Source organism: Typopeltis vanoorti, chromosome 20 (genome assembly GCF_054136105.1).
Source record: "Typopeltis vanoorti isolate ZY-2024b chromosome 20, IOZ_Tvanoo_1.0, whole genome shotgun sequence".
Classification (NCBI taxonomy): Eukaryota; Metazoa; Arthropoda; class Arachnida; order Uropygi; family Thelyphonidae; genus Typopeltis; species Typopeltis vanoorti.
In genome coordinates, this window is record NC_143568.1 from 16771659 (window position 1) to 16797462 (window position 25804).

Here is a 25804-nt window from a genome sequence, read left to right on the forward strand (position 1 = left end):
ACATACCAAGCCAAATATTTTTTATCCCTAAGCCAATTTTTTGACCACAATCTCAATGAACATGCTCAGGTGTTCCAAAGTAAAGCCATCCTCAGACAGCCATGTTCTAGTTCATTCTGCCAGAAAGTGAGCTAGTTGCTGTGCTCTAAGAAAGGATATGTGTATAGACTCAGGAATCCCGTGCTATGATATTGTGTCCACACATAAAAACTGTATTGAGAATGAATCCACAAAATTAAGCATTTAATGCTTGTAATTGCTCTTATTCAGTATCAGTTGTATTTTTCTTCATGTCTTTGTCTGTTTCTTTTCTTTCATAGTTTAAGGATTGTGTCCACTAGCAGAAATACAATTTTGTATGGTTGCAGGATCCACATAAGAGCAGTAAATAAATAGTAGTAGTAATAGCAATAGCTAAATTCTGCAAAATATCTAAAAACATATCTAGCATCAGTCTCCCTGTTAGTAAGATTGTTATTCAGATGTGTATGCATGATTTGTATATAGCATGTGGAATTAGAAGCAAGTTGCCATGTGCCACTGTTGCTTGGTGAGTGAAAGTTTTTAAGATGATCATTTCCATGATCATAGATATATAAATCACCTTCAAAGATGGGAAAAGCATGCAAGTTAATAAGTTTATTTTCATTTTGCAGTAACCAAAAAGAGGGATGAATTATATAGGTGTTTCTTTTTGTAAAGGTTGGGGAGGGAGTGGAGGGGGAATTTTAAAGAAAGCAGCTTGATAGGTGAATAACAGGAATAAAGAAACAATTATTGTAACACGCTACATGAACAGGCACTGTAAGTATGTTGGCAGAGGAAGCGGTCAGTCAACATGAATATTGATGTGAGTATATAGCAATTGATATTCTAAAATTGAATTGGTGTTTATAATTGTCTATTGAAATACTTCACTGGAGGAAAAAGTAAAAGAAAGAAAGAAAACAGTTGTGGAACTATTAATTCCTCTTGAAAGCATTGTACTTCCTGATTCTTAATATAGTAGACTTATTATTTGAACCCCATTAACATTGTATAACTAAATTACAAATTTTAGAGCCATCCAGTTTCATAGTTTGCCACCAGATGTTCAGTGTCTCGAATATTGTTGTGATTCATTTGTTTATATTGGCTATTTTAATTGCAACTTTTTACTTTTTTTAACATTTGTTTTTAATTTCCATTTCTATATTAGAAGTGTTTTAATTAAGCTATGTAAAAGTTTAAAAAAGACTGATGTGAAATATTTATTTTGTTTATTTTATTTATTTATTTATTTTTTTATTTAAATGTAATATTATTCTGTTTTTAATATGGTAAAATTTTGGGTTAAAAATAAAACTTGTGGATATTTCATTTTTAAAAATGCCTGTTTGTCAGTAAATCAATCTTTCTAAAAAAAAAAAAAAAAAACTTTGGAAAACAATTATTGAGTCTGTTGAAAATGTTTATTCTTATTATGTCAACTATGAAAGATGTGTTTATTTAGAGTATTGAAAAATAAGTTTGTCAAGCTTTACATGTGTGTGTGTTGCCAGCTGTTCCTTTTTATTTAAGATTTTGATATGAATTTGAATCTCTCATTACATACAAAAAATCCAATGCATATACATGTGTACTTATAGAAAGTATACAAAAGGAATGTGTATCTACATAATAAACAGCCACAGTATCATTAATATCGATATAATTTTTTGTGTCTTTCAATTTGTTTTCCTCTTATGTTTTTGTTTCACCATACTTTCGGGGGGGGCTAGAAAGCCCTGTCCATTTCAGTGAGCAGTTAATATTTCAATAAGCTAGATCTGTTTTCTCAGTTAACAATATATCAAATGAAAACTATTAAGAATTGCCTGTTTTTAGAACATAAAATAGTAACGTAGGAATATTGCAGCATTGGGACGTTGTCAAGGACATTGGTATTGGGAGAATGCTAGTGACAGGGTATTTTAGTAGCTGTTTTATATTGGTATTCATTCTACAAACTTGTCAAGGATATCAAAACTCTAGTTACTTTACCACATTAAATTACAATAAGCAAATATTTAGCCATGTGTTTTGGAAATGTACTTTTTTTCTTTTAGTGAAACTGCTCGTTGTACATCATATAACTGTTTCTTCTAAATTGAGTTTTCTTTATCATTTATTCATAATTCTAGTGAAAAATTCATTCACAGAATGAATGTTTACTTTTCACATTTATAGAACACAATCTTTAGCCACATCACAACATATAATTTGGGATATTAGAATTTTACAATCTTCTGATCTTTTCACTTTTTTTTTTCATCCCTTGAGGTCAGCTGAGTGATAATGCATGTTTACAACAATTGCCTACTGATAATGTCCATGTACATTCTTTAAAAATAATTGTCTAGCAAGCACCAAGCATTTATTTTTCCTTATAAGGAGAAATATTTTAGAAATCTGTTATTAATACTTTTTTTTTCCTGTTCGTATTTAACTTGAAGTTGCACACAATAGCAAAACTAGTAATTAAATGTTTTTCTTTCTAATAAGTTATACATGATGCTTTACAGATGGCAATATCATATTAAAAACGAGGATATTAGGAAAGAACTTGACATTGTCAGCATCCAGGAATGCGTTAGCAGAGCTAATCTCAGGTGGTAGGTCACTTAAACAGAATTGGCGAAGAAAGATTAGCAAAACAAGTGTTCTCTGCCAGGTTGGCAGGAAAACGACCCAGAGGAAGACCAAGATATAGGTGGATTGATACGGTACAAAGTGCCTTCGACGATAGAAATATAAGATCTGATAATGTTGGAGTCTTGACAAGTAACAGACTGATTTGGAGGAAAATTGTAGATAGGAAATTAATAATGATGTAAATTTTTCATGTAGTACTATCATATCCTGTACACCCCTTGAGGGTACATGGCAGGAATTTGATGATGATGATGCTTTACAGACACAACAAATATGGATATTTTAAGCCGCATTTCAATTCATAATTAATTTTGACTATTAGGCTCTACCAATCGACCAGCCTTTGCCAACAAAGTTTGGTTGATTGTTAGAGCCTCTGCTACTAATGGCTCGCAAAAAGTTAAGCGGGTCTGAGTGTGGTTAGTAGTTGGAAGGGGTCAATCGTTCGATGCTGTTGGCACACTCTCCCTCGATGAGTCTTTGGATTCCTTGGAGGTGTCACATAATAATAATAATATTAGCTTTTCCTTATATTGATTAGAAAAATAGTAATACTTCATCAAAGCAATATGTAAAGAGCTACCATAACGTTAGTAGTAGTTGCTTGTGTTCTGGAGCAATTTTTACTACTTCTGCTGTCATTCTTAGGTCTTATATGATTTATCTGGATATATAAAGTTTTGCTGAAATGTGTAAATGTAATCAGGCAGATAAATAAAATTTGTCCCTTTAAAGTATATTTCTGAAATTGTCCATTAGTAATTTTCATTGTTTATAAGTGACTATGCTACTTCTGATTCAGCACTAGGAAAGTTAGTTCTTCCAAATTTTTAATTAAAATTGTAACCAGTTGCTGAAAAACTAAATGAAATATAACATTTTTATTGTCAAAATTTGGAATTAGGTATATTATGGTGTAGTCATTCTTATAAACTTTTTTTTTAATGTGCATTTAACAAAAGGTCTTTAAAAGTCTTTAAATTGCATTTAAAAAAATTATCTTTTTTGATAAATATTTAATGCCAAAACACACAGACCCTACATAGGTGGGAATAACGCATAGTAAAAGGAAGAAGATTTAATGCCAAATAGCAAATGTTGGAAATCATTTTTTGGAAGAGTACAAGTAGCATATTGCTGCTTTTTCTTTGTATGTTTTATTGTCCATCTCACATCCATGGGAGTGGATCTGTTGATATGAATAAATAATACATACAGAAAAATGAAATGATTGATCGGGTAAGGGGAAGGAAAAAGAAAAAAGATGTGCCAGAATACTGTACTTTTTCTTGGAATATTATCTTTTAAAAATTAACACAGAATGCTTTACAGCATTAAACAAATATGTGATTTTCATATAACATATATTCCAATGATTTTTCAAGCATTTATCTTAAAGTGAAAATGTTATCCTGACAACTGCTATTTGGGCTAAATCTAGATTATTTTTCTTGAAGGTTCTCTGCCACATTTTTTTAAGCCTCTTTAGTATGCTCACGTAAATTTGTCTGGAACACTTAGCAGGGAAATTCCTGTGTAATTCTCACATTCGTTTTTATTTCACTTTTTGTAGATAGTATTTTGAAATATCTATTCTAATTATCTGGAGTTTGACTCACTGACCAGGCCTTATGAATTACGTAGTGTAGCCACTGTAATTCTGGTTGAATATCACTACTCCAGCTGCCTTTTTCTTGAATATGTTCTTAGACCATTCTGTCACTTTCACTTAACAATCTTTCAAAGCAATTTCTCCAGACTTATAGAATATTTTTGTCTCCAGTTTTCATGTCACCTTTATCATCTCTGATTTCCTTTTACCATACTCTTTCCTCCATTTCTAAGCTTTTTCAATAGCCTCCAGAACATTAAGCAAACAAAGTTTGCACCTCTATGACACTTTTTGGCTATTCATATATGAAAATATGACTTCTGCATTATTTCAACCTTACTATCACCTCTAGGTCAGGCTCCCACTGATGAGACCTCCCTAAACGTCGAAACCGGTCTGGGCAGTGAAGTCATAAGCTACTAGATACGAGTTGCCCCAGTCCTGAAAAAACTTCAGGTGCAAACTTTGTTTACTTACACTTGGATAAAGAATTAAACCAAGTATATAATGCTCTTTTCTGTTACTAATTTATTGTATGCTTCTTATTTTGTATGTTTTAATTTTCTTTTTCATGTCACTTAATTAAAGAACTTGACATCATTAAAGGAGTATATTTCGATCATTTTTCTGTGTGTCGTTTAAGCCAGTACAGAATAAAATTAAGTCAGCCAAGTTTCAAATTGTTATTCCATCTCCATTTGTTCATTATCCCAGTAGCTGCATAATACAATTAACTTACTACTACAAAGTCCTGACAGAGTCCTGAGTCATATCCACAATCTTTTCTAAAGAAAATTAACTATGGGGAAACTGCTATAACAAAGTATTCCTGTGATTTTTAGGAGTACTCTGTAGTGAGAATTGACTATAATAGGACACACCAGGAGAAGGTGAGGACTGAAATTGGATCTATAAGCCCTGTGGACATCTCCTCCCAGTTGTCTAGCTTTGCCTCTTTAGTAATCCTTAAGAAGTACAGAGGATAAATATTTCCTTAATATATTAAATTTTGTAATTCTGATAACCTTCACTGTACAGTGTCATCTAGCAAATGAAGGGAGTTCCTTGCAAAGAAACAGCAAAGCGCCATGTCTTGTTTACTATAAGTAATGTATTATATGTTTAAATAGAATACCACTTGCTGGCTTGGCTGGCTGAGTGGTTAATGTATGTACTCTGCAACCAACAGGCTGCTGGTTTGAATCCCATCGTAGGCCTGAATGTTTGTGATCATCCCTGGATGGGAGATGAATTTCATTGTGTGCCATCTCACTTTTTGGAGGCCTGAAGTGGCTTGAAAAAGTTCCATGTTTGGCCTTTAGAGCAGGGTTTCCAGGCTGTAAAATATAAATTTAAAAAATACATAAATAAATAGATAAAATTTCTAAGCCCACCCACAGTATTATACAAATGCTGTGTTCTCCCCAGGAACTTTTGAATGGGCAAGGCCGTCTGGCTGGTTTTACTGACCACCTGGCTAATGTTGTGAATTAATATGGCTAAATAATGAAAAATGGAAGAATAATTTTTGTATGCCCGGCTAATGTTTCATTCCACCTGGCTGGTAAAAATTTCTAGGGAGAACACTGAAATGTATTATAGATTTATAAAAATAAAATAAAATAAAAAAATAAAAAAAAAACTTTATGGGTGGGTGCAACACAGAAAAAAAAAATTAATTGTTATAATAGTTGATATTAAATGCAGGAATAGAGCTCTATCTGTAAAAGATTTAAACAAGGATTTCTGTTTTTTGGTTTGAATGATGAATATGAGCTTCACAGCTTTCTTTAGTCTTTCTAATAGAGGCTTATTTCAAGAATTCCTGGTCTTGTAGATGGCATAACTGCCATGACATGAGTTATCAGAATCACAGAACTGGATGTAATCCTGGTGTTATTTCAGATGTATTTAAGCAGATCAACTCATCTGCCCATAATATAAGAGGCCATGCGAGCAAGAAATTCTGCATACTCCTTGATAGGAAAGAGGAGGATGTTTATCCTTTGCAGAGTACAGAATCAATTTCTGATCCAGACAGAAGGAGATGAGACTTGAAAGTTATCAGGCCTAGCATTGTGATATGCTTCTCAGATAAACCTTTAACATATGAAATGGATATTTTAGAACGTCTTCATCTGGAGGAGGATAAAGGCTTAGTTATTTTGGTGGGGATGTTGGGATTTTTTACAATCTTTGTAATAGAAAGATTGTACGAAGCAAAAACTTGCTTTAATCGTCATATTTATTATCCAAATCTAAACAAAGAATTGTATAAAACCTTCCCATTTTGGAAAGTTATCTTACTCAGTACCCCTCATGACTGAATTAAATAATTTTGGTATCATTTCATTGAATTTTTATAGTTACAGATCAAGCTCCCCCCACATTCTGTACGATCTTTCATTGTACAGAAATGGTTCTGAAATGAAACCCAAAATTCATGCTCTTAAATAATTTATTTCCATCATAAGTGAATTCCATTTTATTTACTTATGTTTACAACTCATGTTTCTGTATTCCACCATATAAAATTATTAATTGGTAGTTTTTTCATTTCCTGGTGGAAGACCACAATCCAGCTGCTTATTTGGAAACCTGAAGTAAATTAAACTATTATGCTGGGTATCTAGATTAGGATTACATGATTGTCTAATTCATAGTAATCATATGGTAATATGTTTCTATCCTTTCATGAGTGAGATTATAAATTAAAAAAAAAGCTTAAAAAACTGAATTTCTTTCATGTAAGCACATAATTGTAATCTCATTAAGTTTTTATTATGATTTGAAATTATAAATGTCATTTGTGAATGCTCCATATTTTGAATGTGTGTGTGTGAAAATTAAAATATAAATTATGAATTTTGGTTTCCATGGATAAAATTTTAGAATATTGAGCTGTGGGGGAGGGTCTTAAAATTCTTTAACTCATTTAATTTTCTCGTCTAGAGCTTAAATACTTTCCTTCATAAATCTTCCTTTTATGATTTTCTTCATTATTTCTATCCATTTTCAATTTTTGAAAGCTGCTCATTCACGTTCACTTTTTTTCAGAGCACTCATGGTAACAACCTTCCCATCTTTTGTATAATTGTTATATATATTAATGAAATGATAACCATTTTATGAAATTACTTTTCATGTGATGAGTATAAGTAACAAAACAATATAATTATATATTTCACAAATTTTTTCTCTATTGTGATATAAAGAGGTGTTAAATATATATAAATAATAATAAATTTAAATAATTTATCCACAGCAGTTATTAGAAATGTGCATTTATTCTACTTTTCTTTTTCCTATTTTTTAATAAAAAGTCTTATGCAAATTACTTTTATTAAAAATTGCATTATAATTGCTAATAATTATGCCAACTTTTTGAATAATTTCAAGTTAAAATTTTAGTAGTGCAAATATGCAAAAACAAAAAAGTTTATTTCAATTTCTTTTTCCTTTGCATATTATATTACAAAATTAATATTTAGTGTTTCATGAAATAAAAAAACTAAATATACTTATATGAAGTTTGACACATTAATCACCATTGCAGTTTTTATCTTAAGATCTTGTCAGGCTGTGAAACCATTTATTTAAGTCACATTGTTAGTTGGTTTTCTTAAGACTTCTAAGACTGATAAATTTTAGTTTTACACACACACACACACACACAGTCCATAAGTTAGTTGACAGTTATTTCATAATTATGGAAATAATGAATTATGCCCTTTAATTATTGAAGCTTCTGTATTGTACTGCACATTTTTGCGTAGTGGAAAGTTGAACTTGGGCAGTTTTCACATCTAGGATGGAGCTAGTGATATTTATGGGATCATAATGATAGTATTGAACACAGAATAATAATCAAGTTATTACTAATAGCCAAATGGAAGTTTGCTGTATCTATGACTTCGTTTTGTGAGGAACAGGAGTATTTCTTTGCACATTTGTCTGGAATTACCAGTGCTCTGTTTTTGTGCTCATTGTTTGTTTTATTATAATCTAAACTTGTTCTTTAGATGTTTGTTTTGTTGATGAAGCTTTCAGATTCTCAAACTGTGTCAATATTTATGACAGAATACCTTTGCCATGTTTGATAACTCTCCTTTCAAAATAGCAATATTGTACTAACTGCTTTGAATGATAACCATACATATATTTCTGTATATATGCTTGGGTGTATTGAAAATTAGTTTCCAGATGCATAACAAAATTATGTGATGCACATGTAATGCATTCCAATTTAAAACTAAATTACAAGTTTTTTACCATTACATATACCATATTCAAACTCAACACGTGTATTGAAAAAATAGCATTTTTGAGTAGCTTGAAATATTGCAGCCAGTGGTGTGAATATAATCACCTGGGGCTTTTACATGTTGACTAGTTCAGTTCATAAGCTAGACATGAATTTGTATAATAGCTTTAATATAGACTTATTCAGTATCCGAGAAAATTGATGTTTAATGTCATTTTTCATATTGAGTGGAAAGAGCATTTTTTAGTTATGTAAGAGGTTGGGGGGGGAGGGGGGCAAATATTTTTTTTTTTTTGTTTCATATAAATGTAGCTCAGTTTGTGGAAGAGTGGGAGATGGAAATGGATTTACAAAATATTGATATTAAACATCTGTGAGAAATGCCATCATTAAAAACATATGCTTGAAATATTTCTTAAATAGCAACTAACATCCTTCACCTCTTCAAAAGTGATGGACATGGTGGCTACATCTTAAGAAAATCACTCTTTAATGCGATTTTCTTCAACCGAAAAAAAAGTGACTGTACTTAGAAACCATTCTAATTATAACAGTGACTCTTCTAGAAAGAAATGGATTTTGTTGTTTTTAACTGTATGACGTTGATATTAAATGTGTAAAGGAGTTTTTTGAAATTGATGTTCACCAATATCATCACATTATAAACTGTAAAAAATAATATAATATTTATTTGTAGCATGCCTTTAGTGTTTTTTTTCCCTCTCATTGAAAATAGTGTTCAAGAAAATATGAATTACCACTTTCTTACTGAAGTCACTGATTGTATTAGTTACAATATTATGCCTTTAAGCGTAATGATATTATTATTTAGTATGCTTAGGAAGTCTCCTTCATCAGTTCACTTTATTAAACATTGAAAGCCTTTAGACAAAGATTATTATGACACTTTTATTTATAAAATTGACTTTCAATTAAGCATGCACTTAATAGAGAACTTTCAGAGGGCCAACGCTGGATCAACTGTACTCAAACCATGATTTACTTTTGAGCGATTAACAAAGTTTTTATTTTATTGTGATGAGTTCCATTACTTCAAAAAAAAAAAAAATTAAGAACAGATAGTGCCATTTTTGCAGTATATGGCTCACTACATTATACTGAAAAAATAATATTTGCATCATTTTATACAAACATGCAAACCAAGATTAAAATATGTTCACAACTGTGCTGCTTATATTTCAAATATTGCATCTATATCAAGTTGCTCTTGTTTATCCTGTAAAGTACAACTCGCACTACTCTACTTGGACATGCATAGTGCATTGATGAGAGTTGCTACCTACACCACTTTCAACCTTCGAGTGGATAGTTAGAGTACAAAAAGGCAAGCTTCTGAACTAATTTAAAAGATTTGCTTGACCAGATTACTGGGTTTTTTGGTTTTGCTGCCACATTACACCTAATTTTTAATGGTAAGCAGAAACTGCTTCTCTTTGCGGTAAGCATGCACCCTCTGTATGAGCTTTATTGCAGTTGACATTTATTCAAAAATCTGCTATCGTGATTTTAAATTTTTAAAATTCAGGGGATCATTTACTGAAATAAGAGCCAACAGGCTTCACTTCGGCAAAGTAAAATTATTCAAAATTAAGTGGATATTGAATACCACATTATTTCTTAGCCGAATAAGAAACTCAAAAATAGGAATCTAATCTATCTAAGAGTTTCATGCTGAATATAGAAAAGTATATAAAGATCGGCAAGTCCAAGTGTAAGCCAACACCTGGTAGTGCAATGCTAGGGCAACTCGTAGTAAAGGTAGAGTAAGCTCCAATCACTATTCTTAGTATTTTCCCATAATGTAAAACACACCTCATAGGAGATGTATTACTGTTCTACATTATGAGAGAAGGTCACTACCCAGACCGCTTTCGACCTTTTTTGAGGTCTCATCAGTGAGTAAGTAGACCTAGATGTAATACTAAGGTTTCAATGGTCAGAACTTATATCTTTACTGTACGAGTTGCCAAAGAAGGGCACAAATACAATTACTGAAATGAGAGCTGATGTGCTGAGCAATCTTATGAGTGATTTCGAGATGTCACCAAGGATCATCCCTTGGTTTCTGTTTAGGCTACCTCTTGAATGGATCACTACTGCAGCTTTTTTTATTGAGTGGGAGGTGTAGTCATCTTCTGTGTATGGCATAGTATTTTTATCCCATTCAGTACTGTGGTTTGTGTTGGGAAAATGGAAAGCTAAACTAGAATTGTCTTTTCTGTTTTGTTAACATATCCGATATGTTTCTTTTTTCTTATTTCTAAACTTCTAGAAGTTTGTCCTATATAATTCAGTCTGCAAGAACACGGGATATTGTAAACTCCAAGGTGTTTGTAGAAATCATATTATTCCATACCAGAAGAAATGGATATCCTCTTGAAAACATATATATACTCTCTGTACAAAAAGAAACCGAATTTTTGATAGAAAATAAAACACAGGCCAATTATAATTATTCAAATCATTTATTTCAATCAATATACTCTCCCTCAGCTTCGATACAGTGTTTGGCACTGTCAATTAATTCGTTAAATGAGTTTTTTATATTGGTTTTTGGGATACTGTTGATGGTCGTGGTTACTGCCGCTAGAACGTTTTCAGTGGTGTCGTATCGCTTTCCTTTTATCGGCAAATGAAGTCGGGGGGAAAGAGAAAGAAGTAACAGGATGCTAAATCAGGTGAATACGCCAAGAGATCAAACACACAAGCTTGGTTTTTGCTCAAAAACTATCTTACAATGTTCGTACGATGAGATGGTGCATTATCGTGCAAAAATGAACAACTGCCTGCATCACAATATTCATGCCATATGCAACGAATTCTTGCTATCAGTCGCTTCAAAACTTTGAGATAAAACTCACTACTGATTACTGATTGACCGTTTGGCCAGGCGGAACGAATTCTTTGTGGACAATGCCCTTGGAATCATAGAAACAAATCAGTATCGTCTTTACTTTTGACTTCTCCAAATGACTTTTTTTCGGATGTCCCTCTTCTGGTGGTCTCCACTCAGCACTCTGGTGCTTTGTTTCGGCTCATACTCAAAACACCACATTTTGTCACTAGTAACAATCATTTCAAGGAAGTTTGAGTCCATACGAGTGGTTTTAATGAGGTCCTTCCAGTGTTTAATTCAATACATTTTTTGGTCGTCAGTCAACTTGGGGGGAACAAATTGCAAATTCAATTTACGAAGGCCCAAACTCTCGGTCAAAATGTTGTGCACAGTTGATTTTGGAATCCCCAATTCATCTTCAATCAATATCATGGACGATTTCGGGTTTTCTTTGATGAAATCACACGCTTTTTTGGATGTTAACTTTGCTCAGTCCAATTTTTGGACATCCTGGCTTTTCGCCATCCTCAAGTGTCTCACGACTACTTTGAAATTGCTTAAACCACTCATAAACTTGAGTACGGGATATGCATTCATCACTGTATACTTTTGAATCATTTGTTTCATTAGAAGCCGAGTTATCATGCCAAGAGTGACGGTGTGTTTTGATGAACGGTCAGAAAATTAGTTTCAAACAGAGAGCTGCGATTGACTTTTGTGTTAAACTTGGTTAAAGTTTTACCGAAATGCATCAAATGATATTTTTATTCTTTAGTGTTGGGTTGGTGTTTGTACTTTTGAGCAATACTTAGCCTTCAGAGCATGATTGTTGGTGGTGAATCACTCTATAAATGTTTTTATTACACAGGAGTTCAGCTCTGGGACGAGCTAAACAGTTGTCCAGATGAGAATTTTGCAATCTTCTGGTAGGCATACAGATGTGCAGTGTTCAGGTTTTTAGAATTTTTCTAAAATATCTCAGTGGTAATCCAGTCATTTTTATTTCCACAGTATATTAGGGTAAATTTTAATGCCTTTCAACACTAAAGGCCATGGCATTTAGTGTTGAAATGGAGTTATGGAACGAAGTTCCATAACTCCATTGTTTGCAGACCATATTTCACCACAAACTTCATGGAGAGAACCTACATGCCATTTCTTGAAAGCCATCCTTCACTAGTCAAATTCATATTAATTAAACATGTCCTTAATTATTTCACATGCACTCTTGTAATTTTGTCCTGACTAAAGGGGGATGCTGGACTCCGTTGCCAGAAAATTGGTGGTGTATTTGTAATAGCAATATAAACCATGTCTGACAACAGGAATACACATAATAGGTACATATATGTATATAACATTTAAAAATGAAAAAAGAAATGAGATATTCAGATGAATGTAGTCAAGTTTAAATACTTAAAATGAATGCATGCACACACATCATGATTATGAATAATTTTTAGGATTTTATCTGGCACTAGGATCAGAGACTGTAGTTTGAAATTATTTATATTTTGTATTGTATTGCTTTAGCACCAAAAAAAACTATACAGGTAACCCTCGTATAACACAGATGTTAGGTTCCATAGAAATGCCACGTTATGCGAGACTCAGATCAAATAGAAAAGGTAGGGTTGGGTTCCGAAATCGTTTTTTTTTTTTTTTTTTTTTAAGATTATATAAAGAATGACAAAATATATTTTTATTTAATTCAGGTAATTCATGTAAGAGAAAACATATAAACTATGAAACAAATACATAATATAAAATTATAAAAAATTATAAATTGTATGTAAACTTCATTGCATATAATGCATAAATGTTTTAGGCAAAATAAAATAAAATGTATGTTTTAATCGTCGTCACTCTCTTCAAAACTAACATTTCGTAGATATTCTTTATTTACGAGTGACTGGACGTCATCATCACTTGAGATCTCTTGGATATCATTTGTATAATTCTCATTACATACTTAAGCTGATTTAGTTATCAAGAAATCACTAATAAGATCTTGCTTACCACTATGCTGCAATTTTTTATTAAGTTCATAATACGGAACTAAACAAATATCCAATTGTCTCATGAATTTTCCGGAGCGCTCCATTGAGAGATCATTATCCATAAAATTCTTGCCAAGTTCAATCCTTCTGCTAATTTCTTTAAACTGAATTCTTTAACGAATTCCAAAAAATAAAGTGCTCAGCTTGAGATTAACATACTTATGATTTTTAATGCACTTTCCTGGCAGAAAATGAAGACAATTTTCAACAATAAACACTTTATATGGTAAACAATTGACTTACATGTATGCTAAAGGGTATTTCCCCTAATATAAATTCGTTACTTATAACTACACGTGCGATACGGGCAGATGCAAATTTAACGAATTTAAAATTTGATTTTTAAGTCATGTCGAAAAATATATGAAAAGATAAAGGGTTACTACAGTATGTAGACCATCTTATATCGAAACTGCATTGTATGAGTACAGCGTTCAACAAGGGATACTACAATTTGTTGACCGTGTTATATCGAAACCACGTTATACGAGGGTTACCTCTACTGGAAGATGAAATGGAGAATAGATATTTATCTGGGAATAAATAAAAAAAAAATTATAGATGGAGAATTAGAATAAATAAAAAGGATATCACTAGGTTGGTACATGGCTTTTGGGAGGATAATAGATATCTTTGTAGGTGATATCCCAGTTAGTTGTAATGGCTTTAAAGATATATATCTACTTCCATACGGTAATTACATGTTAAAACATATGAAATTTACAGACATGGGATACTACGAGAACAAAGGTTAATCGCCCTATTCCATCAGATCTGGTTAAAAGCCTGCATGTTACATGCATAAGCATAAAAAACAGAAAGAGACAGGAAATTACAGGTTATGATTCACAAATTTCCCAGAAAAGGAATATGCTTATTGTGATCCTTAGAGACAGGATAATCTTCCATTTGATAAGATCGAGAACAGGTGTACAGGATGTTAGCAATTATGCATTCAAAATGGAGATGGGCGGGACAAGATGGCTTAAATTAATGCAATGGAGAACTTGCAGATGGTATGGGGGGGGGGCAAGATGAAATCATTAGGATCACTGGTGGAAAGTTCTTGGGTTATCTTGGTTCAAGCCTTCAGTAAATTACAGTAATCTCTGTTATCAGATTGCATTGGGAAATTGATTAGCTGGTTAATTGAATGTATGGTTACATAGTAACATCGATATCATAGTAACTGACCACAACATCCTTTGGTCCAGGACTCGCCTCTTACATAGATCCCGTTATAGGTTTGAATGTTTGTTCAAGGAAAGCGTGGAGGCCTTGCTCCATCGTCTCAACCTGAATCGTAATGACTGTATATCTATATCAAAAATCTGGGAAAGTCTAATCAAGATTAGACTTTCCCAGATTTTTTATTTTTTAATCATGTCTCTACTTCAAAATATTCTGTTTCATACTTAGCGATAAAACATCACGCGGCTTGTTCTATTTTAAACGATCTATTGTTAATATTCTAGCTTGTATTTTTTATAACTGTTCTTGTAATACCACTGAGGATGGTCTGCTATTTCCAGACCGAAATATCTGGTTAATTAAATATCTTTCTTGTGTTTACGTGCATTTATCATTCAGTCTTATGTCACAAGTATCCTTAAAACAGCAAATGGTTACATAGTGCTTTTCCAGAAGTCAGATAATTGAGAGATCACTCTGTATTCAAACTGTGGTATGTTTTGCTAATATTCGTCAGATTGACTGGAAACTAGTCTTGTCCTTAAACATATCTGCAGTGCCAACATTTAATTATCGTCAGGGTTTTACCTAGCCTCCTATTGTTCCATTAGATAAAGGAACAGAAATTACAACTAAATAAAACTTGTACACCAAGTTCATCCAATATTTGTTTATGGAATAATCTGAAGGCATATGAGATAATCAGTAAATTGGAAGACAGCCAGCTGATTTTATAGAAAATAATCAGTTTGCTTGAAATAAATGACATTGTCATATATTTCACTATCAGAAAACAAGAACAAAATCCTTATTAGAATGTGTGAACAAAATCCTTATTAGAAATTAGTCAAACATTGCATCACCAGAAAGTAAGAATAAAATTATAATCTATGGAAGAACATTTTTAGTAAAAACTGATCAGTATATGCATATCTTGAACTGTGTTATCCACTTCAGAAATTTTCAATGAAATGGCATTTTGGATTTTATGCAAAGTTTTGTGTATATTTTTGATTCTTCACATAATTTTAATTAATTTTTATGTATTTTTAAAAATGTAATATAAATAGTTAGGCTTAATGTTTTTTTGAAAAAAAAAAAACCTGGTATGCACAGATGCCATCAGAAGAGAAAGCAATAACAAAATAATTCTTTCAGTTTTTAATTGACCATTTGTATAGGATAAGGCTGGTTCAAATTTGGAGTCAGAGCTCTATCAATCAGAGTATTCTGAAATCTGGATATCTGCTTCAGTACTTTGTGAAGGTGTTCAAACTTTTACTTATCGCCTAAAGAAGAATTCAACCTGAGCCCTCAGGTTTCCAGGCTGATTGATGCAAAGTGCAATTTTTACTCTAGCGCTTTAAAGATTGGTTTTATTCATACATCTTTCGGATCTTGCTGTACATTTATATTTTTGTCTTCATCAAGATACTTTATCCATACTGATGTCATACATGTTCATAGTTAGACACTGATGAATTTTTTTCAGTCATATTTAGGATACCATAACTAGCACATTAAGAAAGTGTAACAAATAAAGTGGTATTAATTACTGAATAACTGAGACTTTTGCTAAATGTATAAGGCTATTCTTGAAGGAAAACTATTGCAAGAAACTCAGTAAGAGGTAATATTTTAAATTAAATTTTAACAGTTCTCGTTCAAATTTGTTTTGTTAAACTGTGAATCATAGTATTTGAATAAAATGCTTTTAATAGATATATATATTAAAAGGAGTGCCCTGGTGTTGTACCACCTTACCCCAGTCCTGAAGATACTTTCAGGCCCAAACTTTGTTTGCTCACACTTGGATAAAGGATTAAACTAAATTTATTATACTCTAACCAAGTGAAAAATAAACTTTCAACATCTTTCTCTAAATCCAGAGTAATTTATTAAAAAAAAAAAAGGGTGGTACACCATTTGGCAACTCCTATAGGTAGAGATGACCTTCTAATGCTTCTGCCTGGTATCTCCACTTGGGCCTGGCTCCCACTGAAGAGACCTCAATAAAGGTCGAAACTAGTCTGGGTTGTGGCCCTTCCTTTAATGCATAACATTAGACATATCCGCAAGGAGATGTGTTTTGCATTATGGGAGATACTGAGATAGGAGTGTTGGTAGCTTGTACCACCTTACCCCAGTCCTGAAGATACTTTCAGGCGCAAACTTTGTTTGCTCACACTTGGATAAAGGATTAAACTAAATTTATTATAATGTTTTTAGGGGTAGTATTATTAATTAGTCAGATTTTGTATAGAAGACATTAGCTTTTGTAGTATGCCAGGAGTTTGCCCACCTTCAACCAGAAGTGGCATTGTTTCAGGTATAGAAAACTTATCTAATGGTAAAGTGAGTGGACTTCCATTCAAGTCATCTTTCTGTTTGTGTAAATCAGTAGAGCTCAACTGGTTGTTAATGGTGGAAGCCAGTAGACTTCTGTTTATGTAAATAATGGTTACTTGACCATTATCAAATCATGAGTGATTATATTGAGTAATCAATCTATAATTAACCATTATTTAAGAAATTATTTACAATCGCATGGTTTCATTGAATATAGTATTAGAGGAGTGTATGTTTGTAACTGCAAGCAGTTAAGGTTGAATTATTTGAAAATATGAGAATATTTAAAATTGAGAAATTATGAAAATGTTGCATATATTAACATTAAAATTTTTGTATATGCCACTATTTCTGTTACCAAACTGGTCCTGTCATGCCAAATTTGAAAAAACATTTCCAAATGACAGTATTCATTCATCTAAATTCTTCAGTAGCGTTATGTTTGATCACATTTTTAAATGACAGTGAAAAATCAAAGTAGACCTAGGAATTTCGTCACTTAATAACAAGTGGCATTAAATACCCCACTCCTCACAAATGATCAAATACTAATTCAGAAAGTATTTTATTTTTTATCTTTATTCCTTCCATACCTTATATTTATACTTGAAGTTGACTTGATGATTACTGTTAAAGGTTTTTGCCATGGGAAATAATCATGTAAATGGTCATAACTTCCTAGATTAGTGATGTTCACTGTATGATACATCATATCGCTAAATAAGGACACTTTTATGCTTTTCAGGTTACAGAACAAAATTGATTTTCACATTTCATTTGAAAAAATGAGGGGGGAGGTCTTTAAAATAATTTCAGTATCATGAACAAGATAGAATTTCCAGGTACTAACTGCCTGAGTGTAGGATGAAGAGTGAAGCCAGAAATGTGCATGTAAGTTATGTGCACTTGCAACAAACTACTGACTTGTTCGGTAGTTTGCTGCAAGTGAATACATGAGTTCACTATAATTTTCTATAATATGTTTGTATTATTCGCTCCATAGGATACTTCTGTAAGATCTTTTGAAACTTGAAACAAAGATCATACAGAAGTTCCTTACTTGTATATTGATTCTGCTTGTATCATTACAGGTATATTGTGTGGTTATTAGACATCAACTCATTTGTGTGTGTGTGTGTGTGTGTGTGTGTGTGTGTGTGTGTGTGTGTGTGTGTGTGTGTGTGTGTGTGTGTGTGTGTGTGTGTGTGTGTGTGTGTGTGTGTGTGTGTGTGTTTACCTAAATATATTAATAGCTTTTATTAATATTTCAGTTTTATTTTATATGCATTAATTTTAAATATTAATTTTTTTAAATTATTAAACTTGGCTTATTTCATATTAATTTTTAATAACATTATCTTCATGTTTTATATAATAACCTTACTCCCTATGGTTAAATTGCAGTGTTTTGGATCATCATATCATTGTTTATATATTTTTTTTTTACAAATAGCTTATTTTTTTGCAAGTAACTAGATTGTCATAACTATTGTAATCAGCTTATCTTCTTTTTATACTGGATCTGTGCACTGCTGGATGAAGTCTCTCTGTTTTCTCCATTCCATCTGTTTTCAGCTTTTCTCACTCATTGTATTCTAGCAATTTATTTCATCTTGCCATTTCTTTCTTAGTCTTTGCCTACTGCCATCCAAAGGTTTCCATTCTGTTAGTAATTTAGTCCATCTTGTGTTATCTTGCAATGTTTAGCCTGTTTCCATTTTAAATGCATAATATAACTGATGAGGGATTTTGTATGATATAGCATATGTTCTTTGTATTCATTTCCAGGAATGAATGGCTTATGGTATGGAAGTGAGAGAGAGAGAGAGAGGGAGAATGCCATGTTTTGTATGCAAGTGCAAGAAATAAGTTGTGTGGAAAGCAGGAGAATGAAATGACTAATATTAACAATGTAAGGAAAGATAGTGAAAGTGTTCTGAAGAATGTGGGAGATGTAAATGATAGTGCCCAACATATGAACGAGAGCATGAAAGAAGTGGCTGAAAGTAATGTGGATGGTGATGAGTAAGGAGTGAAATAGCACGCTTACATGGTGTCCTTCACAGGATAAAAGAGTAGCTAGAGTGGCTGGAGAAATGATTGTCATGTGGTACAAAAGGCAGGAGAGTTAAAAAGAAAAAGTGAATGGGGAAAGTATGAAATACTTTTCCCTAAAAGTGCAAGAAATTAGGAATAAAGAAAAGGTATTGCATGTACATTTTCATAACCCCTTATGAAAAGGTATTTCATAAGGGATTATGAAAATGCGAGAAACTGGGAATAAGGAGAAGGTATTACATGGAGATTCAATGATAAGAGATATACTTAATGAGAAAGTGATGGAAACACAAGCACAAAGATTAAGGAAATTATTTTGTTTAGTTCTTCCAAAAGAATGAATGCAGCAGTTTTAAATGTTTACTGTTCCATAAACGTGAATATGCACTTTATCATTACACAGAATGTTCCAAGGTCAATCCTTGCCTACCTCCATGCATACCAGAGATGTTCATTGCAAATGTTCTTGGCTTAAACCATAAATCATATTTGCTCCTCTGTATATTTTAATTTGATGTGAACACACAGGCTACAGTCATAGGATATAATACTTAATCCCTCATTAGGAGGCTGAACCAGTCCTAAGGGACGGTCAAGGAACGGGGGGAACCCCCACCCAAATAAAAAAAAAAATTGATATTTTCCCCTTCATCGTTTTTTGTAAATAATTATTAATGCATTCTTCCATGTTTCTGGGATTTTTTTCTTTGTTTTTAATAAAGTGTGAAGAGTCACCAGGTAATAAGTTTCTGTCTTCCCTTCAAATTTTAATCATCCCACTAAAATTCCATCTTCTCCAGGAGCTTTTCCCTGCATTGTTGGTTTCAAAAATGCTGAATTCTTTTCTCTCGATAACTTTTGGCACGTCCAGTTGATATCTTTTAAGTTGATTGTCTGAATTTTTTTTTCTTTGTCACTATAAAGTTTTCATGATAGTTTTTCATTCTATTTATCATTTCATGTTAGAGCAAGAATTTATTTATTTTTCCTATTGCCAGAGTTCTTCTCAGAACATCCATATTTTTATTATTTTCAATATTTTCTTTTATTTTTCTGGTAGTAATCAGTTTATCTAATACTGCTTAATATTAATTGCAATTCATCAGTAAGTTATAAAAATAGTATGCTGACTAGAAAGTATCTGGGCAAACATTAATTTCTATTAAATGTAAACTTTAGATAACTCAGATGGATATAAAGGGTCCTGTAACTTTTTTGAGTAGCATTTAATACTTTGAAGTCAATCTTTTATATTCTAATTAATTTCTCAACCTGGTTTGCCGAACGGTTAGCATATCTGTTCGCCAGCCAAAAGGCTGCGGGTTCAAATCCCATCATGGGCATGGATGTTTTGTGATTGTCTGTGGAAATACTGGTGGTGGTTGGTGGCAGGCGGTAGATGGCGTTGGTGTAGCTGTCATTAGTTGTAGTTGGTGGATTGAGTGGTGGAGACAGAGATATAGAGCAGGTGTCCTCCCTCAATGAGTCTCTGGACTCCCTGAAGGTGTCATGTAATAATAATAATAATAAAAAAAATTAGACTACCAAAATTCTGGTAACACATGCAGATATAAACTAAAATGTGTTTGACAAAAATTAACATTGTCTACATTACATTTCATTGCTTTGTGATATGGATCATTATCTTGTTGAAGAGTATCATAAAATTGACAAATTTAGAATATGTATATTGTCAGGAACATTCATCTGGACATAACAGTTACAATACCATACTCTATAATCAGTGGCACTTAATCAATATAAGTAAAAGCAACTCCACATCATTACCCTGTCAGATCCAAACTTCATCAGGTTAGTAAGTTCTGATAAAATCTCTCAAGTCATTCTCCATATCCAAACACTGCCACCAAATTGGAAGATCATTAGCATGAATTGTTGCTTGCACCTCTTGCTGTATCAATCCACCTAGATCTTGGTCTTCTTTTGGATGCTTTTTCCTGCCATCCTGGCAAAAAACATTTTTGTTTTCTTCTCCCATATGTTTAAGTGGCCATACATCTAGATAAGCGTTTTTTACACTTTTTTGACTGCAACCCATAATGAAAATTTATTTTACATCTCAACCCAGTGTGCATGCATGCACGCGTACACACAGTTCTTTTTGTGTAAAAAAAATAATAGGTGCCAGTGCTCATTCTTTGCTAGCAGGAAAAATTGAAAACGGAAGTATTTACCTATATAGTTACTTCATAGTGCGATAATGTTCTCTTTCTTAATAACTGTAGATGTTGATGTCTACTTTTGCCAGAATAACCAACTTCGGGTTGCTTTCTTTAGAAATCTTCATGTCCATTCTTTGTTTACATAATGCACATCCAAACAGGACTATCGTAAACTCCTAAGGCAATGCCTAGGAGTGGGTGGGCAGCAAAAATGATCTCAATCATTAAAAAACACCTTTTTAAAAAAAAAAAAAATTTCTTCAATTTAGGAGTAACATATACCTTTCAGTACACGTAATCTTTTCATTTTTTACTTTACAGTCAGGCCCGGCTCGAGGCAGGGGCAGAATGGGCAAATGCAGCAAGTGGAAAAGTAAAAGGGCAGAAAACTTGCAAAGAATTTGTTACAATTATGCTGGAGGCAGAAAAAATTAAAAATAAAAAAAAATAATTAAATTGGATATATTATATATTTCAAAAATATTAAATTTATATATACATATTTATAAAGATAATTATATTTTATTCTAATTATATAAGCTCCAAATAATTATTTCTATTTTGATAATTACTGGGACAGAAACATTTAGATCCAATTACATTGAGAAAATTTGGTTCTCTTATAAATCGAATATTTTTATTTAAGAAACAAAATTAATTGGAAAATTTTATTTAGTAATTTAATATTTTAATATAAAAATGTGATATGTTAATAAATAATATAAATATAAAACCGAAGGGTGGGAAAAAAATCTTGCACACACACTCAAAAATTTTCTCAGGCCGGTCGGTGGCGTTTACAGTTCAAGTTTTTTAAAGAACAGAACATCTGCTAATGTTGGATAAAACCTCGTAAAATTATTTGCTTAGTGTTCACAAAGGGAAGATTCATATTGTACTTTACTTTCAGGTAGGACACCAGAATTTATCCAGTGCATATCTGGTATATATTGGTAGTTTAATACTAGAATGAAAATGACCCTATATAGTGAAACACACCAACTCCTACGTGCACCATATTGCACAGATGCAAGCAAAACAAAGAAAATTTTTATTGTAGCACTAAACCATCGCGTACATACTGCATTTAGTAAAAAAAAAGTAATTAGGATATTTAGCATAATCATAAACAGCTGGAATGAACACCATACTGCACATAGTTGCAAAAATAAAAGCTCATCTGTTTGAGGTGTAATCATGCGACTGATTGTCATGAACATGTCAATAATTATTTCAATATCTTAACAATAGGCATAGTAAAAATGCAAATTTCATTAAATAAGTTTCTATGAATACTGAGTACACATGCAAAAAAATTGCTGAATATTACAAATTTCTAAATGTATAGCGTCCATATGTCAAACATTACTGTTTAGCACTGTTTTATACACACACACACACACACACACATACACACACACACACACACTGGGGGGGGGGGGTAACCAATAAGAATTTATTTTGGTTTAACCAATAAGAATACAATTTGGTCGGCTAAATCCCAAATTGCCAGCCCATCCTCGTTCGTTCAGTATCCAAGTAGATACCCAACAGGGTGCACCACGAGCAGGTGAGGATTGGATATTTGGTCAGAAGCCCTGGTCGGTTCTCCGCATTCCTTTAAAGTCTATGTGGAGGTCTCCTCTCAGTTCAGTTTGTGTTATTTCTGTGGTTGTTAAAGTATTAGAAAAATTGGTTAGAGCTCGTATACAAAACTTGACAGATAAAAATTATATCTATGAAGGTTGGCATGGATTTGTTAAGGGGTGTTCTTGTTTCTGTAATCTTGTTAACTTTTATAAAGTAACAAAAATGGTTGAGGAAGGAAATTCATTTACTATAATTTTTTTTATATTTTGCAAAGTCATTTGATAAAGGTACCACATGATAGCTGCAGCATATAGGTTTGGATGTTGATTCGAGTGGATTGTCAATTAGTTGTCTAATAGATATCAAAGGATTGTGTATGGTGGAGAAGCAATATTGGAAAAAAGAAAGTTACCATTGGAGTTCCACAGGACTCTGTGCTGGGACCACTACTTTTTAACCTTATATCAATGATATTGTCACTGAAATTCGAGGAGATATTCAATTGTTTGTGGAAGATGTGAAGCTGGGAAAAGTTATTGAGAGTAGTGCTGATGTAGTGGCTCTTCAGGAGGATCTGAATAAGCTGGAAATGTGGGTAGATAATGGTAAGTTCACCACAAACATAAATCATAAAGCAGTTTTCTATTTCTGGATATCCTAATAATCACACTCTCAGCTGGCAACATTTTTTTTTCTTTCTATATCAGAAAAGTTATTTTACTGGAAGATATACTTCTTTCCTCACATCATGCAAAGGATAGACATTATAAAAGCTCTTAGGCACCAAACTCATTCCATCTGTTCTACTGAATTTTGGAAGGACTAAACCAAATAAAAATCAGCATAATTATTAACAGATATTATTAAGCCTCTATTCAAAGAATAATAGATGAACATCATCCCTTAACCAGCCACAACTAAATGTTAACAGTTGCTGTACTCTAACAGGGCATCAAAATGAATAAGGCAAATTCTTCACAAGTTTAATTTATGCACTACCTTCTGACTATTTCAGAAACTATTTTTTACAGGATAAATTACCTTCCCTATCATTGCCTAGTATATATATCAAGCGCCCTTTTTTTTGTCCTCTATATTACTTTGGGCATACACTGTTCTGTTGCGATTAGAATCCAAATCAGGCTTTACTTTCCATGCCAAGTGACACCAGCTTTGATGAGCTGTTTTCAGGAGCAAGCAACTCATTCCACTTGTGCTTCTTTGGGTTAAGATCTGGATCACTGATCCACTGTAACTTCTTGAACAGCCTGTGCCTAATAACTGCATTATTCTGATGCAAGTAACTGTTACAGATGATTGAACTGTAAGCATAAAGGGACATGCTTGGTTGGCAACAATTGTCCCATCCCACTACCACTAGCCTGTTGTGATTGACACTTGACACAGATAGTACAACAAATTTAAAATAACCAGAATTAATGTTTATTAGAACATAATATTTTACCCATTTCTCAAGCATTCAGTATGTGTTTTAGAGAACAGGAATGAGATTTCTGAGATCCAACCTCACCAAGATTTATGCCCTGTTCTCTAAAACACTGGTTGTTTTAGAGAACAGGAGTAAATCTTGGTGAGGTTGGATCATTCTCAGTTCAGAGTAGCTTCTAATGTATGCGAATATCCTGCACCTGAGTTTATTTGTGCTTTGCACAGTATATTATACCATGCTCCAACTCGCATAGGTCATGTAGTTGGCCTATTTACACTGAATTGTGCATAGTTGCATGTGTTATCCCTCAGTCTGTTTGCTTACTTTATATAGATTGGAATTGTATGTGATGCTGCCTCTAAGGGTGAATTTTATAAATGATGGTGGAGGAACTGTTAAACTTGCCACTGTGAGCCAGCTAGTAAAGTGGAGATGGAATTTGCTATGATAGTGAAGAAAGTAGTGATAATGTTATGGGAGAGTTACTTATTAGTCTGAGATAGGGAAAAGCAAAATATTATTACTGGTAAAGTATATAGTTACAGCAAATTTTTGAGCAACTTCTTTTATTTGATAACATCAGTTATTAAATATTTGTTTATTTGTTCCCCCCCCCTTTCATGTGGTACAGATGACACCTTGCAAGTACTCTTGGTATTGATGATGCCCTTTGGTTGGAAAGACTTAGGCTTGAACTCCATCTAGGATGCAATTTTTTTCAACTGAAGATGAGTTAGCTGGTCTTCTACAAAGGCGACAGGTTTTTTTTTTTCTTTTTTTTTTTCTCATCCTGAAAAACAAGATGAAAAAGAACAAATATAGCCTTATATTTGCTTCAGCCATAATTATAAACAACTTCCATAGGCATGCCAGATACACTAGGGTTCCAGGCCAACCTCCTCATTTGGGATTCATTAGTAAAGCAATTCTGCAGACTAGCCACTAGAAGGCACACAGAACTAAATCTGATGGTAAATTAGGCCATTTAGTCAGTTGATGAATAATCCACTTGCTCTCCCAGATCAGTACCGTGGACGGATTCAGAGTATATCAAAGCTACATTTAGATAGGAGACTGCAGGTCAGTAATTTCCTACAAAAGCAATTTTAAGAAACTAAAAAAAATGCCAAAAAACAAATGATCAGAAATACATGCAACAGTTAATATTTTATCACTCCACTTTAGGAACATTTTTTCATCTTACAAATTGTTGTGTAAAAACAATTTGAAAAAAATATATATATATATTAAACGCATGAAACATTAGAAACACATGCAAGACAATACTGCCACATTTCACTTTGATGGAGCTCCAACAACTACTATCTGCTTCAGATCAAAACTGCACAAGATCTGACATCCCATATCAGAGAATGCCAAACTTACAATAACCTCTTTTTGAATTTGATTTATCCTGGTTGGCCTAAAGCTTCCTTGTCCTTATTCTGTATTCATCTGTTGTTTCTTCTTTTCCTTCGCTGCCTCTTTAACTTCCTGTGTCCACCATGGAGTTCTGA

At 32.8% G+C, this 25804-nt stretch overlaps 1 protein-coding gene across 3 annotated transcripts in view; it reads left to right on the forward strand.

The window, feature by feature from the left end:
* Nucleotides 1–25804, forward strand: part of Madm (MLF1-adaptor molecule) — a 219569-nt gene that overhangs the window by 184617 nt on the left and 9148 nt on the right. The window contains exon 13 of one of the 3 annotated variants that reach the window (XR_016550075.1): nt 4638–4741. The exons of 1 other annotated variant lie outside the window; for it this stretch is intronic. The gene's annotated coding sequence lies outside the window, so the exon portion shown is untranslated. Of the gene's footprint in view, nt 1–4637; nt 4786–25804 lie in introns of all 3 variants that reach the window. One more of the 3 variants, XR_016550076.1, reaches the window with a different exon arrangement.